At 38.4% G+C, this 20,518-nt stretch overlaps 1 pseudogene; it reads right to left on the minus strand.

Moving 5' to 3' along the window:
• Positions 1–591: 591 nt before the first annotated feature.
• LOC107690069 (helicase with zinc finger domain 2-like) lies at positions 592–19,825 on the minus strand (annotated as a pseudogene).
• Positions 19,826–20,518: the final 693 nt, after the last annotated feature.

Consider the following 20,518-nt stretch of genomic DNA (forward strand, 5'->3'; position numbering starts at 1 on the left):
ATTTCACACATCAGCAGAATTATTTTTTCTCTATACAACATTCATAAGCCCCATGTTAACAAATTTGGTATTTTTATCAAGGTATCCAGCACAAGTTACATCAGTGCAACAAACACCTGTGATACAGTGATCAGTCTAACACTAGAGAATGTTAATGCAGGTGCTTGACACATTTTGCAGCTTAAATGTTAAATAACTTGTTAAAAAGTCACTTTCTTCGTCGACCCATTAATAAATATATGATTTGTAAGACAAATTCTATTCATACATGAATATGATATAGCACTCATACAAATATAGCTGCTATACTAACATTGTTGCATTTGGCACTACAGTAGGACTGTGGTAAATTGACATTAGCCAGCACTGTCATAAAAAAAATAATAATAAAAAAATTAATGAAATTCTAGAAAGATTCTGAAAGCTTTTTTTTTTTCCACTGCAGAGGACTGGTTAACTGGGTTACATTAAAAGTAAAAAAAAAATATATAATAAAAAATACAACAGACACGGGCAATGATAGACCAAGAAATGGCTCAGTAGATCAAGATTTACAATATTTACACATTTTAAAAACAAAGGTTTTTGTGGAAATGTCAAGAAAATTTCTTCTTTCAAGCTGCCATTGTTTTAAATTGATTGAAAATGTGAAGAATGGCTAGATTTTCAAATTTGTTCGTTCATTAATATAACCATAACCATTTAAAAATATGGTGGAATGATACTAGAAATTTAGACTGTATTGTTAAAAATATAATCTTAAAAAGTGTAAAATGCTTCAAGATCAATCCAACTTTAAAATCTGATTTAACGGACATTGTGTACTACTGTAATCTGGTCTGCAGAGACCACACAGCCTTGACCTGAATAATGTTTCAGTAGTTTCTTCCACGCTGTGCTGCAGTTCAATACCTCCTGATTGCCTAAAGCACAGAATTAAGTAAATATATTAATATCTTATAATAGTAAATTAGTAATGGTAGTAGCAAGGATTCTGTAATTCTTTCCATAAAACATTGTAATTTTAGGATATTGGTTTATGTATTTAGTCATTTGTTAAAAAACTAAAATTTAAAATCATTCCTAGATGAATGCAATATAGGGATTACCCAGAATGCATAGCCCATCCTGTGCTCTTGTGATGCCCACATTGATCTGGTTTTCATCACCCACAAAGCCAATGTGATTGGAGAGCCATTCCCTTGAAGGTTGAGGTTCAATCTCATTGCTGGGGCAGGAGCGAACCATCGACAGAATCACATACCGCCACTCACTACCTGCAATCACATTATCATGCTCCTCATAATTTTTTTATAATGAAGGTTGACGATGACCACAAACATTAATACAATTTTATGTTAAAGCCCGAACACAAGAGTCTTCAATAAAAATCATCACCTTGGCTCTTTGTAATGGTGGTAACTGTGATTCTCTCCATCTGGGGGTCAGTGGACTTTCTGAGTCTATCTCTGATCTGGGCCACCTGTGCATTGTAGGGTGACAGAATGGCAATGTCCTCCTGCCTCACACGGCCCACTGACACCAGCTGACGACAAATCTCAACCTGTGTAAGAACACATTCAAACACATCTGGGCTTCTAATTCTAACTTAAAATATATATATTAATAAGGTGATATGTAAAACAAAAAGGGGTAAATTAAAATAGACATTTTTTTGCAGTGGAAGTGTCAAGTTTAGGTAAACTTTATTTTAAGTATTTTATGAGGTAGTCGCAAACACTGTAGGTTCTATGCAGACTTTGGTGTCTGCTGTAAATGGGGTACTTTTTTTTGATAGTTTTCATATTTTATCTTTTACTTACAGCTTTCTTAACCTCTGCAAAGTTGGCTTTTGAGTTCTCGTTCCCCCTTGCAGTTGAAACAACCAAACTAATCTCGTCACCTCGTATGTCTCCAAACAGAATGTGTTTGCTTTGTCTCGTTCTTTCAGTTTCAATCTGTAGCACGCTGGTCCGTTCATCCACTTTAGTTATCAGCCTACCCAGATAGTATGCCTCTGATGGGAATTTGCAGATCTCTTCATGCTGAAGAAAGAATCCCACATTAAATATGTGTATGTAAGCATGAATGTGAAGCATGTATGTTTTTGTCTTGTACCATTCTGTATTGGGTGTCAAGCAGTAGTGCTCTATCCATGTATCGTTCAAAGAGAGAGTGTGTCATGCCCAGTCTCCGCACATGCTCATTCTTCACGATCGGACGCAACTGCTTGTGATCCCCCAACAGCACGACCTGCAAGATGAGTAAATAAGATTGTATGACAAGGAACTGAAAACCCTCACAGAAGGTTCTGAATGAATGTTTGGAAAAGTACGTTCGGAGAAATGTAGCAAGAAGCAGGTCCCTTATTAAGGGTTGCTTATGCTAGCAACGTAGTATTATTTCATTATATTAAAATATACTAAAATACTTTATTTAATCATATACTGTATTCTATATTTTTTATTTGCATTTAAATGTATTTTGTTTTTAAATTATTTTCTTTTTCTTATAATTAAGTATAATGCTGTGCAGTGTGTGATTTTCATTCAAACTTTGTTTATTCTGCTTCTAAGTTTCTGCTGTACTGTTTTCAAAGGTGAGCTGGTAAAGAGTTCTTTGTGTCCAGCAGCTTCCTGTGAATTCTTTGTTTAATGTGTTATAAAGGGTGTGTCTTAAGGTTAGCTTTCTTCCAAAGCCTAGTTTCAGTACTTTAATAATTTAGGCAGTTGTTTTTTGGAAGTCTAGGTCATGTGGTTTGCAGCAGGTTTTGCTTAACATTTCTGTAGAATTTATGTCCAGTCTGTATAGTGCATATTGTTTTTGACTGACTTGTTTGTTATGGGTCAAGAGTCACACTGACCTTCTCAGGTTTAAAGCTGACCAATGGGACAAGTGCCTGGGGTTCTGTTGCCATGGCGCACTCATCAATGAGGATCTGTCGTGCACTAAGTGTCTTGGTGAGGCTGGGGGAGGCAGCAGCCATGCAAGTGCATAGAATAATATCATGCCTTTCCAGTTCATACAAACGTGCAGAATTTAGCAGCTTCTTATATCTGAGGATACACACAATTAAGCATCATGCAGACATGCATTTACATAACACACACATGTAAACATATTGTTAAATGCGGAGATGTGCTTTAGTCGGGTGCAGAAAATGATGATGGAAATTAAGCTAAAAGTAAAGGAAGAAAGGGGGAAGAAGCATTAATAAAACAGAGACTTCTACTTACTCTTCTATGTCTGCATCTGTCAGTGAATTATGAGCAATTCTTTCATCAAAGTCCCTTATTTCTTGAGAACAAGGGTTATGACTCATTCGAATTCTGTGATGAAGTGTTATTTCCCTAGACAAAAGAATATGAAAATCTTGAGTACTGTACAGATAAACTAATGATCAAGCACATTTACATGCACACTGATACTGTGATTTCTACAGAAAGACATTTGCAATAACACTATTCCACACTGAAAAAGTATTTCATTCAGTTTTAACCCTCTGTACCTAAAAATCCAGCTAGTGACAGTTTGTTCTTTTGTTAAGGCCATTTCATCATAACTCTTTCATTATAGATTAAACAACTGACAATACAATATCAAATATGAAGTTAGGTGATCACAACATGGCAATTTTTAGTTCACTGGTAGTACTTGAGCTCAGATTTAGATCGCTCTTGGCGCAGTGATTTCTGTGATAACTGAAGGTTGCTGCCGGGGTAGGGAAACTCCTGCATCTCCATCTGTCTTCTGTACACGCGTAATTGCTTCAGCTTACGTCCAAACTTGAGCAGGTATTCTGTACACACAACACAAGCAAATACATACACAAAAAGATTCTAGATTCTAGTTCTCAAAAAGATACTTACCTGCAACTACATCCACAGATTTGTTTGACGGTCCACAGTAAAGAATAACTTCTCTTCTCTTATCTTTCACCTCCTTCTTCTTCCAAGGATTCTTAGAGTTCAGCTGTGAGAACCAGTACACTATGTACGCTCCTACAACTGTCTTTCCTGTTCCTATAAAAGATAAACAAAAGACTCTTTTCAGTCACATTAAGAAGCATTTAAGAAAAAATGGTGTGGACTGTGAGTCCATAAATTTAGAGTCTGTCTGATAAAACAAAAAAACTGTATATGCTCAGAATATGTAACCTGGAGGCCCTTGAATGATGGTGAATTTGCTGTTCAGAGCTTGTTCCAAAGCTTTAAACTGGCTTTCATTCAGTTGAGGCAGACCTGCTGGTGGTTCCTCTCTCTTAAGCACATATAGGTATACAGCTGGTTCGGAGCCTGTGGATTGATAGAGCCAAGGTACCTTAAAAACCAAAGGACTAAACTGTATATAATTAAACCATTGTAAATATATCATTTTAAGCTCACATTGTGGTTCACTGTGGTGTTAAACGTAGAAAAAAAATGAGATGCTAATAAGACACTAACATCATGTGTAGGTATATTATTAATAAATAAAAAGAAGCATGCTGTACAAATCTAAAATGTAACTGTTTCTTATGAAGTCAAAATGATGATGAATATGCTGTACTTATGTACAAAAAGTGTTAAAAATTACTGCATTTGAATGTTTTCACATTTGTTAATGATTCACCAAAAACTTTTAAAATGTATTGAAAATGTACAAAAAAAATGTACAGTAGGAACAACTGAAACCACACAAAATATATGCACAGTTAATGAGAGGTCTGTAATCTGTATTATAGGTGTTTTATGTGTTTGAACTGTTTTTGAGGATGGCACACTTGGCATTGCTTAAGGATCTTGCTATTCATGCTCTCAGTTCATGCTCGTGTGTCTTTAGAGATCGTCATGTTTTCTGAGTGATGAAAGGATGTAAAGAAAAGGTTGTGCAACTATGCATCATCATTTTGACTGCCTAGTTTCTCAGAATCACATTTTTTGTATTAAAAATTGTTCTTTCACTCAACAAATTACATGAATTTAATGCATACTTTCTTTCAGAATCCGGTGTCTTAGTGCAATGTTCTTAACGAGTTCATTAGCTGCTGTTAAATTATTCACTGCACTTTCCTTCCGTCTGGATGAATCAAGCAAAAAATAAATAAAAAATTAGACATCAATGCAACTGGTTGTCGTAACTTTGCATCTATATATTGAACAAAATATATTTATGAACTGATACATGAATATACAAAAATTTAATAATGTAATGAGATCTGATGTAATGCAGAATCCTGTAATGTAAAGGGTTTAGTTTTAGTGTATTGAAGACTTAAAATATGGTGGTTGTGGTGTAATGAGTCTGTTGTATGTCACATGCTTACATGTCTGGAATGAGTTTTGGGATCACCTCCACTGTGAATGTGGCATTCCTCTTGAATTTTGGAATGCTCGTTGATGCATATTTTATGCTAAAGTGAATAATTTTGGACTTATTCACACTGTTTTCTGGAGGATCCAAATATTGAGTTGTCACACCATGGGCCACCCAAGTGAAGAATTCTGGATCCAGCTCTGACTGATCTCCTTGGTTCTGCTTCAAAACTCTTTTTCGGATACAGAGCAAACACTTGGCCAGGTTAAATTCAATTGCCCACTTCTTGACATATTCCACAGGCAGAGAGAAAGTTCCAGAGAGTCTGGAACCATCAAAGGATGGCATCCAAGTTATGTTCACATTCTTTATGACAACACAATCACTTTCATCTACAGCAGTTGCCGCAGACTCCATGTCACATAGGGGCTTCCATGTCTGCACATATTCCTCTAAATCCTTATAGTAACCTTTGGATGGGCGGTTTGCAAGTTTGGAAAAGCACTTAATAGGATTGTCAGTGTGTTCCACACAGATCTCAAAGCTTGAACTCGCACTCAATAACTGTACAGTTGGCACCCAGTAGCCCCTGTCCCTTTCTGAGGTCAGCTGGACCTGCACGGTGTCTCCAGCTTTCAGATAGAGTGTGAAGTCAGTGTAATGATCCGCTTCAGACATAAAAGTGCAATCAGGATCAAATCGAGAGATATCATGCACTTCACTTGTCTCACTGTGATCTCTCACATCTGCTGCCAATACAAGGGACTTTGCCTCTTCCCACTGTTCGTCTCGTACTGCTTCAACAATGGCGTGCCAGGTGCTTTGCTGTACCTCTGAACAGAATCTCAAGTTCTGCAGTGGTGTCTGGGTCATGCTCAGTGAGTATATCCGTTTTTTCCAAGTCAGTGTCACTTGTTTCTGTTTTTTGTCAAATATCGGTTGATCCTCAAGCTGTAAATTTCTGTACTTAACAGGAAGCTTGTCCGGGAACGTTCCTTTGTCAAATGGAAATGATAGTATAAAACTTTCACTGTCATGTCGAACAACGGTGACAAAAGCCACTTTGTATGCGCTTTGTTTTTGTAGGTTGACTGCGAGACATAGTGACTCTGCTTTGTTTTCATACTCCCGTGCCCTCATTTCTCCTCTTTTACATTTGTCACACAACAGATCAATGTCTGTCTGAGAGTACTCAACAGGACAATCACTGAGAACTGCATGCATGAGCCTCTGAAGAACCACATCTATGTACCGGCGAATGGGTGAGGATGCATGTGTGTATGAATCCAGATTTAACGAATAGTGCCCAAGTGAAGCATCTTTGCAGGAGAGAGAACGAATGAAGAAAGCTTTATTGATACTGGCCCTTAATTGATCAATTGCTGGTGCTAACTGTGGATGAATGTCATCTGTAGAAATGAGATCAGCCATTCTGTAAAAGTCACATGTCAAAGCTGCCGATTCAATCTTTTGCCACACAGATGTAAGAAAGATGAAACTGCCAGAGTTCTGCCCAATATTTGAATCCAGACGTTCCTCCAATGCATGGAGGGACCCAAGCTCCTCATTGTCTCTCTTCAGTCTCCTCACCAGTTCAGGCGAAGCTGTCACCGGATAGCTAAAGATGTTCGGAAATGGAGTTTCTTGATTAATCAGCTGATCACTAGCTTTTTGAAACATCAGCATCAGCTCCTCCATCATTAACCTGCACTTGCTGTCTTCTGATGATCTGAGATCAGCAGGACTGGAACTGTCCCCATGTCCGGAGAGTCTCTTGCTTGTGATCAAGTGCAAAACGATAAGCCACGAGGATGCAGCCTTCTAGAGAATCACACTTCATCTCATTTTCACCTGGCTGGTTGATGATGCTGTCAGTTTCATTGTAGGACAATGTTCTGCTTGACTTTATGCGGGAAAGCACCAACTTTTGCTCCACTAGTTTGCCTTTTTTCTTTTCCACTTTCAGAATTAAGGAGATAGCGCGACGATTTTTGCCTGGCGTGAAACTCCACATGTTTGATTGTGCACCCAAGTTCTGAATATTGTCCTCAGACACATAGCTAAAAAAATCTACTTTGTGAACACCAATTTCAAAGTGACATTCAGAGTCACTGACAGAGATTGCATCTCGTAGGTGGCTGGGGTTAGCATCAGGGTAAGGATTATTGTTAGGTTAAACATCTCTAGACCCTGGAGAATACACAGTGAAGGTGATCGTGTTATTCAGGTCCACTCGATTTCTGTCGATATGAAATGTCAGGTGTGAGGACAAAGGAACTTCCATATGTCGATCACTGATCATCTTTAATTGTTCTGCCATAGGAGGAGCCTGACACCTCAGAGGAGTGTAGAGTTTAGTGTCTGTGTGTTCTATCAGAATTTTTGACACTTCATAGTTAAACATTATGTTTAACTCTTCAACCATTAGATTTGCTTCTCTCTCCCCTGGCTTCCGGTGTTTATCAGGTTGGGTATAGTTCCAGTCTTCTTTAAGTCGTGCTTTGCGTTGGCTTCTGGCAAAACGGTAAGCCACCCTGACACAGTCCTCCAAAGTATCAAATCTTAGCTCGCCGTCACACTGACTTATTATATACTCAGCCTCCTTGTAGGTCAGCTGCTTTTTAGATTTGACCTTAGAGAGGTAAAAGGACCTTTTTATGATAATGCCTGTTTGCTTTTCCACTGTGACAATTAATGAAATAGATTTACGATCTTTATATGTGAGAAGACTCCAAAAAGTGGTGGCAAAATGTTTTGGGAACATGAATGTAGGTTCTTTTCCAGGATCATAAAAAGTTGCTCCCATCTCTTTTGCAAAGCTATCAAGTGAACTGTCCTTAGACACGAAACTAGCCACATCTGCAACATGAACCCCTATTTCACAGCAGCTTCTCAGATTGTTAACACTAATGGCATCATCTAAGTCTCTAGCTGTGGGTGGATCAATGGTAAAGGTTTGTAAACCTCTGAAATCTCTTCTTTTCTCGTCCTCAATTCCATCAGCTTTCATCTCTGGAAATGTATCCTCTTGCAGTAGAGGAGGTGTTAGTTTGAACTCTGATTTTAAAATCTCAAGTCCCTCCTCTAAAGATGTCCCAGTTGGTAGAATGTCCATAACTCTGCCTAGCGGAAATGAACAGTGTTCTTTCCAGTCCAAAATCTGAACAACAAAAACATAGTTCTGTTTTATTTGTTCATCAACACGAAAATTTCTTGTTATTGTCCAATTGCCATTGGTATACTTCCATACTGGAATATAATTGCGAGTCTCTTTCTTTGTCAAGATGCATATTTTGGTGGTGTTGTGATTGAGGGGTATCATAATTTTTGGCCCAAAATTTTTGTCAGTGTTCTGTGTTCGTTTGTGATAATTTTCATTCTCTAAAAAACACACAAATTCAGAGGATGTTGGTCGTCTATTTGTAAAACCTAAAACTCTCCCGGTACGAGAGCCTTCATCTCGTCCAGTCTCAACCACAACTTCATCCCCAGGGAAAGTCATGCCAATGTTTTTCCTTCCTTTAATATGAATGTGTTCAGATGGATTGTCATAGGGTACTACATAACCTGACTGGTGTCCCTTCATCACCAATTCTCCATGCTTGTAGATAGCAGGCTGTTTCCTGACCAGCTCCAAGAGGTTTTCTTTTTCAGAGGAAGAGAATAAAGGCCTCTTTTGTTCGTTCTCTTCATCCGAGTCCTGTACACCAGAACCATAGTCATCCATCTCTTTCAATATAGCATCAGTTTCAGCCTGGAGAGGTACATAAGTCTCAGACATTTCTACCTTTTCTGTCTTCTGAAATTTTGAAATTTCCAATACTTCCTGTTGTAAGATGTCTCTGGTAAAATTATGTGGTTTCATGCTGTCTTTGCTGATGCAATGTTCTATGTAAGACCTCCAGATTTTTGAGCACTTTCCAAAACAACAAAGAGCACCAGCATCTCCAACTACAATCACCAGTGATTGGGCTCTGGTCAAGGCAGTGTTCAATGCACGAATGTCATCAAAAAACTCTGGACAGCTTGACTCTGACTGAAGAAGTCTGTCTCTTGTCTGAACTGTGGTTATGATGACGACCCTGAACTGTTTCCCTAAGGATACAGAAATTTAATGGGTAAGTTGTCATTTAAAAATATTAACAATAATAAATAATTAAAAAAAACATATGAACAGACACAAATTATGACTGAAATAAAAGTTAAGATTATTATTTCACTTTTTCTAGATTAATAAAATGTGTTTCCTGAGCTTCAACAGACAGTATTGTTCGGAACCCCCCAGTACCTTGAACGTTTGCCAAATTTTGAACAGACACATGAGCTCCTTTCTGGCGGAGATGATTTTTGATGACCTCAAGCTGAAGAATTGAAAGAGAAAGGATGTTTTGATGATGTATCAGTATTGTGACTGTAACAGAATTCAAGCCTGTAAAAACTATTATATTATCACTACACTATAATTTTGCAGTGTTTTTCTAATATTTCTACCTCAAAATGACAAAGAATTTAAAATCAAACTGTTAAGGAATTATAAACATTAAGAGGAAGCAGAATTGAAAAATTCCTTAGATTTCTCATCCCTGCATAATTAATATTAACAATTGGTATTAAATTACTGTTCATAGAGCATGTCACCATACAGTGCTTAAAGGCCGTTCACACAGAACACGTTATTCCATTCCAATGCGCTACTTTTCCATTGTTCTTTTATGTAAACACGCTAGGCTAGACAGACATCTATGATCGTTGCGTTCACGTCTCGTGTCTTTTGAGGTGTCTCGCACATGAGCGCCCAATTTTAAGACACAGTGTCAAGTTAAGAGAATTTCAACTTTTTACGCACAGTGCTGCTCATCAATGTTAGTTCCAAAACAGTGGACCAATCAGAAGACCCTGGAGGAGGGGCAAGCATTGCAAGCTTTTGTTTTCAATAGCAAGTTGGCATGGCAACTGTTTTACTTGATGGAAACATGGAGGAGACACTGTTATATCGGTTACTGGATCACGTCTCAAAAGCGCATCTCGAGACCCTTGCATTCTGCGCTGTGCTTTTTAAAAACCATTACTGAGCACTGCGTCTCACGTTTTTAGGCGCAAAGATGCATTCTTTGTGAACAGCCACTTACAGTATGGCATTAATAAGTTTTAGTCATAACTCATTTGCCATATGTCAAATTTATAAATGCTTTGAATTGTACCTGTTGGCCTTCACTAAGAACACAGATTTGCTTTGGCTCTTTATCACCCCATTCCATTGGCCAGTCAGTCAGAAGTCCTTGCACCATGTTTATCACACTGTTGACCTCGGCAAGATTGAACCAAGACATGGAGGTGGAATTCAGATGGCATTCTCCTCTGACATGCTGAAACATCAGGGGGTGTAACCTTGGGTGGGGAGGGACCTCTCCTTTGGCCTTGATCCCATCACTCACATAGAAGTGAGTGGATACAAAGTCCACTATTTCTGCAGTGGAACGGTAGTTTTCGTTAAAGATGACCCTGCTTTTCTTGGCAATGTTGCTACGCTCATCCTGGTAGTAGCGGAAGAGACGATTGAGCAATGTGTGTTCTGATCGTTTGTCATCGGTTACAGAAAAAAGTTTTGGAGCCATCTGCATGTGGTCTCCTGCTAAAACCACTCGAGTGTGTTTGCCTGCTAAACCCAGAGCCATGAGTGCTTCACCCTCCAGCATCTGAGATGCCTCATCGATCAGAATATAACTGAAGAAGCCTTCAGGAAGCCTCAGCTCACGGAGATGCCTTGTCATCGATGTGGTGGTTATAATGATGCGGTGTGACTCTAGATCAGAGCGTGCTGGGAGGATGAAGGCCTGTCTATCTGGAGAGCAAAGACAATATTTCTGAGTGATGTCATCAGTTGCCTTGATGGAGGCCCCACCTCTGTTTGCCTTTATCCTGAGTATTTTGAGGTTTGGGTGTCCATTTGCAATGTATGGATGGAAGTGCTCTCTGACATACAAGTCTGCAGAACTATAGGAAACAAAGCTCAAAAATTAGATTTCTTAAATGTACATTCACAGCGGAAATATTGCAAAGCATATTTATACAAATTAAGTGTTGCTATCTCGATTCAAATAAACAACTGATAATATTGCATTTTATGGACGCATAAGTTTATGCCATTCTTCTGAATAATGAATTCTGATCTGGTCAGTTCTGTAGTCAAATACTTTTGTATAATGACCACTAAACTATAATTCTGTCAAGACCACTATCGTCAAAGATGAGTGACACTTAGCATACAGTTTGCATTGGCGGTATTAATCCTTCATGATGATTTTGAGCAAAGAATCGACTCGGGTCTGCCTTCAAGTTTCAACGGTTTACTGACAGTTAACACAATACAGATAAACAAATAAACACCGGTCAAAAACTGTGTCGCTCCATCTATACATTAAACATCTATACATCTGGAGATACTAATGGCTCTTACACTGGGCAAAAAAAACTCCCTGGCCATCCATGCAGCCTGTCATGAATGAGCAGGCAGAGCAGCAATAACCTCCTTAGGGTAAACAGAACAGAAACAAATGCAGATATCATTAATGTTCCTAATGACATTTTAGTGTAACAATATATTCAAGATAAAAGAGTCTGATTCAACAAGGAATATCAGAAAGTCAAGTCCTGACTGTGATGAAAGGAGGAGTTGGGGATGGAGGAGGGTAATTTGCTGCTGAGCAAGCGATAAAGTTGCTGGATAATACTGAATAGACTTTATATAGGAATGCCGTGATAGGTGTCATATTCCTATTTAGACATGGATCAGTTGAGAGTCAGCTTGCTTGACTCACGTGTCCTGCCAGAATTAAAGCTACGCTTGATTTGTTGTATAAAGTCTGATATCATTTTTCAGTTTCTTTCTTCTCATATAATAATGATGTAAAATTAACATTTTAACTCAAACTTATTTGTAACTTAGAAACTTACCTGTTAGTATATGTACAGATGAGCACTTTGTTTTGAGAATGTAGGGCCAGTTTTTTTGCTGCTGAGGCGAGACAGAGCGTCTTCCCGGTGCCAAATGGCCCATATATCAGCAAAGGAGGAGCCACTTTGTTGACCTCGCACTTGCCAAGGATGAAGTTCATGGCGATTTGCTGCTTGTTGTTCAATTCAGACTGTTTGATTATGTTCACAGGGACACAACATTTACTGAAGTCAGGCAGAACGTTGTGCAAGTCTGGTAGGTGGTCAATAGCCTGGTGTATCTGACAGAACGTCAGTCTGTCCAACTGAAACTGAACCTCCATTTTACACCAGGTTGCTTTCTTCAGCTGCAGCTCAGACACACACTGTGCACACAGATGAAGACCGATGTGACCCTCGCCAGCAGCTTGTTTGAGCACCAATGCCTCGTACACATGGTTTCTCTGATCTACTGACACACTGGCCTTTGCTGGTATGCAATTCACCAAAGCCATCTGCACCCCTCGTTTAAGCATCAGCCCTTCAGGAGAGTCTGGTGTGAGAGAGCAGGACACCTTCAGAGTGGCAAATAGCTTCCCTGCAGCAGCGGAAAACTTACCATCACTCAACTGGTCAGAGAGAAACACTCTCCCACAAACATTTAATCTACAAGAGTGGAAAAAGAAAACAGGACCAACCATAAATATATTGCAATTGTAATCTTAAATGTAAAAACAGAGGAAATGAGCATGCACAATTAAAAATATCGATTATAATATCTCTAATATGGACTATAACCCAATATGATGCAGAAATACAGTGTATCCCTATTGATGAACAATTTATGTACTTTTGGCTTGGTCTGAAAATCACAGAACCAATTTTGGTGAAGACTCTATATAGTGTTCACCAAAATTGGCTCTATGTGATCTTCAGACGAAGCTGTGAATTATATTACAATTTGTGGAAAGACTATTAGTTAAAAGGTCAGATCAAACCAGTATGCCAAATTATTCTGCTTTTTAACCATGTAGTTTTATGGCCAGCCATAGACATACACTACCGCTCAAAAGTCTGGGATCAGTAGGACTTGTAATGTCTTTTAAAGAAGTGTCTTACACTCATCAAGGCTGCATTTACTTGATCAAAAATAGAGAAAAAAACAGTAATCTTGCAAAATGTTATTACAACATAAAATAATGGTTTCTATTTTAATATCCTATAAAATGTAAATTATTTCTGTGATGCAAAGCTGAATTTCCATCAGCCATTACTCCAGTATAAAGTGTCACATGATCCTTTAGAAATCATTCTAATATGCTGATTTATTATTAGAATTATCAATGTTGGCAACAGTTGTGATGCTTAATATTTTTTTTGTAAACTGCAATACTTTTCAGGATTCTTTGATGAATAAAAAGTTAAAAAGAACAGCATTTATTCCAAATATAAATCTTTTCTAACATATTAAAATAAAAACCATTATTTTATATTGTAATAACATTTAATTATTTTTGATCAAATAAATGCAGCCTTGATGAGTATAAGAGACTTCTTTAAAAAACATTACAAGTCTTACTGATCCCAAACTTTTGAGCGGTAGTGTATGTGGTAAAAAGATGTCAGAAAATAATTAATAGTGGCTACACACCCTCAATGTTTGTCACCTAATTATTTAACAATATGTTAATAATTAGGTGACAAACCTAATGTTTTTTTCCAGTTTTTCTATATGTCAATCGTGTTGCCACTGAGACATATCGAAGTAATGGGAGTATTCATAATGGGTTCCACCTATTAGATTTGAGAGTTTACGCCAACTCATATATCCACCTCTTCATTCAGCAATCTTGTCATACTTTTATACTTCCCTGCCTTAGCTATACATAACAGCAACAGATTTTTAAAGCAGCCCTGCCCATGTTTTAACCGTTCATGGAAACCGCAGTTAACTTGTTAGAAAAGAATGCCTTTAATCTTTGCATTCATTTTTGCTTTCAGTTACCTTCATATCCAGTTCAGTGATTATACCTGCCTAGTATTATCGAACTCAGAGGCCATTACATGCTGTGATATCAATGCCTCTTATCCCTGAATGAGTTCAAATTCCAGAGTTAGAGGCATGTGATGAGGAATAAGTAACATTACAATACACTATTTTAGACGTAGACATTCTATTCAAGAAGTAAAATCTATGATTAATTTGTTCACAATGTTGCCATGTGACCCACACTAAGTAGTCTGTGATTAAAAACCTTAGGAGAGAGGAACTTACAGTATCTGCTAGGGAAAATATGCCACTGGTTGTGGCTGAAAATATGATATAAGATAAATTATACTCCTTTAATGACGATGTGGCCCTGTAGATATCAACAAAAGGTTATTGGACTTAGATCAGCATTTAGTATTTACAATTACATATTGGATCTCTGTTACCATATGGATATAACTTCTCTTGGAACGAAAGAGCCAATCGTTATAATAGAATCCACCTGTGAACCCAAACCTGAACCTGTTTATCCACCTCTCCATTCGTCTTATCTATACACTACCTGGTCTCATGGCATAAACGTACCTGGGGGCACTTTTTAGCAAGACACGAAATACGTACCAATAAGTGCATATCACTGCAGTTTCCAAAAGAAATGAACACTCAAGTTTCGATTAATAAAGCATAATTTTTCACACAATTACTTTAAGAATATCATGTTATGACTTCAAAATAATATTAATATGCTGGGAGATTTGAAAACCTATGCTTTTGAATGTTAGCATCACACATATCCAGCTTCATATCTATGGGTTTTCATAGATGATAGGTTTGTTCGGTAGCTCACAGAGTATGGAGACGTACTTGAAAAGTGAGGAGCTCCGGTTCGAATCCTGTGTACGGTTTGACAAAACAGTTCAAATCTGCATATAAGGAAGTTCAAATGGCACGGTTGCATCAACAAATGCATTTTTCTATCAGTTTTGCATTTGTTAACACTATCGGGTAGGTTTAGGGTTGGGTTTGGTGTAGGGCATATTTCCAACATGATAGAGCATTAACTTTTAGCGACAGCCCCCGGATATTTGAATTCTGAACCGCCGCATACGTAGGCCTACCTGAAGCAACGTAATAAAAACACAGCAATATGTACCTATATCAACGTAATAAAAACGTTCCAGGGTTCACGTATTGAACCCGTATTTTAGCGCCACTCAGTGGACATTTCTCTTTGAAACGGCGGCGAAACATGCAGTAAGGTATACGTAAAAACGGTGCTGCAGAAAAGTACCCAGAGGTACGTATTTTTATGAGACCAGGTTGTCTATACATTATATCCAGGGCCGGATTTACCTCTTTTCGTGACATAGGCAAAACTAATTTTTGGGCCCCCCTTCCCTATTAATATGTTAGGCCTAATATTACCATCCAAGCAAACAAAAATATTTCTTAATCAGTGGAAACCGTTACAGTGTTTTCCATTGCAATAAGCGCTTCCGTTCAGTCAATAAAAATCAAATGTAGTTCTTCATTTGTTTGAGAACTGAGAAAGACCATTCCATTAATAGGCGCGGCGACGTGGCCACATAATAACCACTTCGGGAGTGCATTATTTCTCTAATAATTTAACGGCCTGGAGTCCACAACCACACATCAAGACATTGTTCAGATGATTTGTTTCAAGATATTTGACATGTTTCCGTCCTGAAATCTCGTGTGTTGAACTAATTTTTACGCACCTCATCCCAAACCTTCCGTTGCAATTCCAAAACGTCATTTTAGAGCTAATAACATAGGCTTGAGCCATTGATAAGCAGGCTAATGCAGTTATTAATGCAGTCTAATGCGGTTATTAGAGAGAGATAGAGCGAAAGAGAGAGAGGAAGAGAGAGAGATTAAGCGCGTGAAGCAGCGTTCAGCAGCGTTCAGCAGCAGCGTCTACTAATAGCGAATCTTTAAGTTAAACTGCTTCAAGAACCTCGCAACTGTGAAATGTCATGTAGCTTTTCAGCTGCGAAACTATTTTATTGACAAATTTGCGGGACACCGCTGACAAGAAGTTTCTGTTCGCGTCAGACAAAGACATGGAAATAGTTTGTAATTTTTTACCCTATTGTTTGTTATATTTCTTTGTGCAATATCTTCTTGGGTTTTGGTTCTTTTACTGTTGTAGATAGCCCATAGTATAACAAAAATATTATATATCTCTTCACTGTATTTGGGCCCCCCTGGACGAGCGAGCATAGGCACGTGCCTAGAATGCCTATGCGTAAATCCGGCCCTGATTATATCAAGATGTGTTGAACTTTGCCCACATTTTATACTATCATTAGAACAGGCTTGAATTTGCATTTAAAAAGAAGTAAATATGGGAAACATAATGTGTCCTTGGTCAAAAATGTTTAAAGATCCACCTTATTTTTAACAGGCACAGCCAAAATAGCGGTGCAAAAAGAGTCAGTTATGCTGCTTGATATTACAAACTGGTATTTGTTATTTTATTTTAACTTATTATTGCAATCATAAACATACTGATTTGTAGCGTAAATAGTCTTACCATTTACTGCAGCTGATTCTAAAGATTTAATTGTTTTCAGCGTTGTTGATTTCAGCCCAATCCTGTTCCTGGAGATCTACCTACCTGCAGACTTCAGTTCCAGCCCTGCTCCAACACACCTGTTTGTAATTATCAAGTGCTCCTGAAGATCTTAATTAGCTGGTTCAGGTGTGTTTGATCAGGGTTGGAGCTGAACTTTGCAGGAAGGTAGATCTCCAGGAACAGGATTGGGTATTCCTGGCTTAAACAATGCTGAAACAAACATTAACCCGTAACCCAGGGGTGTTTCAAGTGGTGTACTATTTCTACAAACTATCTGTACCTGCTAATGAGCTTTTCCTCTGCAATTTCCTCTCTGAATAGGAAGTGGTGTGCTCTCTCTCTGTAATTGTCACGATGAAGCGGGGAGCTGTGATCTGCATAGGGATTAAACTGTAGGTTAATCTGGGGTGGTTTGTATTTACTAAGTAACTGCTCGTCCTTCTCCTTTCTGGCAAAGAAGGGCACGATAACCCTGTTTCCACTGTTCCAGAGCTCATCCGATAGAATCTCAGCACATTCGCTCTCTTCTGCCTCATCTGGCTGGACATGGAACTGCTGACCGACTCTCACCTTCAGTTTCCTGAGCAGAACCGGTCGCATATCAAAGTCAAATACCAACCACTGTTCATACACACCGGGGCGGAACGACAGGAAAGACACACTCAGCTGGTAGGTGGAGTGAGAGGAGTGAAGGTGGTGGCCTGCAATGTATGTGATTGGGGGGAAGGTGTTCTTTAAACTGTCACTCAAAGAGAAAACGGCACCATTTTCTGCTTTCAGTAGAGCCACATGAGCCAAGGACCTCTACACAAACACAAATACACACAAGAAAAACAAGGAGGTAATCAGTGTGCAATACGGCTGAGTGTAAGATGATGCTGGTTAGTGCAGGTTCTGATTTCTGACCTCAGTGGTGATTGTGAATTTCCATCTGATTTCACTGTCTTCTTGTAAACAGTCCAAACAGAGATTCTCATCATGTGTAACACACATCATCCACCTGCTCAGAGATCTGCAAAATACACATACATGCCATTTAATGTCCATTAAAGGGTTAGTTCACCCCAAAATGAAAATTCTGTCATTAATTACTCACCCTCATGTCGTTCCAAACCCGTAAGACCTTCGTTCATCTTCGGAACACAAATTAAGATATTTTTGATGAAATGTGAGAGCTCTCAAACCCTGCATAGACAGCAATGCAACTGTAATGTTCCCAGGTCCGGAAACGTAGTAAGGACATCAGTAAAACAGTCCATGTGACATCAGTGGCTCAACTTCAGTTTTGCGATGCTACGAGAATACTTTTTGAGCGCAAAGAAAACCAAAATAACAATTAATTTAACAATCCTTCACCCCCGAGTTATGTCTTCCATTTTGGAGAGTACCCATGAGCGTAATCGACGTAATCAGCGTTTACGTTTGGGGGATAAAGCGGAAGACGTAACTCGGGGGAGAAGAATTGTTGAATAAATTGTTATTTTTGTTTTCTTTGTGCTCAAAAAGTATTCTCGTAGCATCGCAAAACTGAAGTTGAGCCACTGATGTCACATGGATTATTTTACCGATGTCCTTACTACGTTTCTGGACCTGGGAACATTACAGTTGCGTTGCTGTCTATGCAGGGTCTGAGAGCTCTCACATTTCATCAAAAATATCTTAATTTGTGTTCCGAAGATGAACGAAGGTCTTACGGGTTTGGAACGACATGACAGTGAGTAATTAATGACAGAATTTTCATTTTTGGCTGAACTATCCCATAAACATTTACTTGTGGATTTTGTTCCTTTTTAAGTTAGTAGGTAAGTAAAATAATTCAAGGGATAGTTCGCCCAAAAATGAAAATTCTGTCATCCCTTACCCTCAAGTTGTTCTAAACCTGTATACGTTTCTTTCTTCTGTTGAACACAAAAGAAGATAATTTTGAAGAATGCGAGTAACAAAACAGTTGACGGTAGCTATTGACTTCCATAGTATGGAAAAAATCCTATGGAAGTCAATGGCTGCTGTCAACTGTTTGGTTATCAACATAAAATATATCAAGATCAAATATCTTCTTTTGTATTCAGCAGATGAAAGAAACTTACAGATTTGGAACAAGTGGAGAGTGAGTAAATGATGACAGAATTTCTGATGACAGAATTTCTAAACTATCCCTTTAACTACAAACTTAATAGTTAAAAAAAGTTTTTTTTTTCATTTTCTTCATGTTTTATGGCTTCTAAGTATTTCATTTTGTGGTTTATGAGACAAAAAAGTGTTTTGAATGACATTTTTTGTGTGAATTATCCCTTTAATTTGCATGGTTTCATATACTGAAGATAACAGGTCTTTAAAACATTAAAGTTACGTAGTTGTGCAGTGTTGCGTTAAGTGCAGTTTTCTTGTGCAGATTTCCATACAGATTGCAGATGTTTTTTACTTACAATAAGAATCTCATTGCTGCTGCATCTGTACTCTTCCAGGAGTTTCTCCTGGTACGATGAAGGCTCACGAGCGCTCGACTGACCATCTTCTTGCCTGCTCTGTTCATCCAGTCGCTTTCTCTGAGTTATTAGATGAATTAATGTTTTGTGATCAAGGTTTGTGTGTTTTTGTAAGTTCCACACCGCGGCTTCTTCTGGGCTACTGGCAAAAGTGCAACGGTTATGATGCATATAGCACCCGACATCCTGCTTAAAGTACCAACACACTTCATATCGACTAGGTTGTGGGTAAGCCGGCCGCTCAGACACAGGGCTCCATTTGTGACCTCTGACCTTTGCTCTGACTAACAAAAGATTGTGAGAACAACGGTGAGGTGTTGCAATGATGGAGTAAGAAATATGTGACTGTTTATGAGTACAGACGTTACAAGCAGCTCTCAGCTCATACATCTGCAAGAATGCCTGCAGCTGAGCATCTCTAGACTGTACTGTAGACATTTCCACAGATTCAAGCCATAACATATACAGTCTGACATGAACGCCTTCAGCTGGCACTCACAGCTTCAAATACTGCTGTAGATTCAGCCTAAGGTGAGGAAAGAGAAGAACACAGCTCACCAGATGACCCCTATAATGCTCACATAAGAGAGTATGCAAATATAATTCAAATTTATAAAAAAAATACTGCTATATTTAGACCTTTGAACAGATATGGGGAAGTAGAAAGACAAGCATTCTGTAATTGTCGGTCAGAGTTGTTATGGTTATGGGGGAAAGAAAAGCTGGGGGTGTACAAAATACAATACAAGATTATCATGTACAGAAGACAAAACAAAGGACTTATTTTCCCATTTGACAAGTGCTCACAACACCTAGCAACCAGATTTAACGGCATGAAAAACCACAAAAACAAGGGAATTTATCTCCATAAAACAGGTTTTTTTTTGGGCCAGGTAGCATTCAAACTGATATTACTGTAGTTAAAACCTCTTTAACCTGAAGCCTGTGAATGGCAGTATGCAGTATATATTTGTCAGGGTGGATAAATAGAGTGTAGGACATGTTATGATTATTTCATGTCAATATGGCAGTGTATAAAAAGGGCTTCAGATCATGTAAGGATTATTTTAGGTCAGTGTCTGAAAAACTCTCCAGAAAAACTATGCAAAGTACCTTTGTAAATATTGCACAAATGCATTACACAAAACGTGCATATACATAAGTATTCATTTCATTGCATATTTATCTTCTGGTACACAGACAGGGGTCAGATAT

Source organism: Sinocyclocheilus anshuiensis, unplaced genomic scaffold (assembly GCF_001515605.1).
Source record: "Sinocyclocheilus anshuiensis isolate Anshui unplaced genomic scaffold, SAMN03320099.WGS_v1.1 scaffold785, whole genome shotgun sequence".
In the NCBI taxonomy this organism is placed as follows: domain Eukaryota; kingdom Metazoa; phylum Chordata; class Actinopteri; order Cypriniformes; family Cyprinidae; genus Sinocyclocheilus; species Sinocyclocheilus anshuiensis.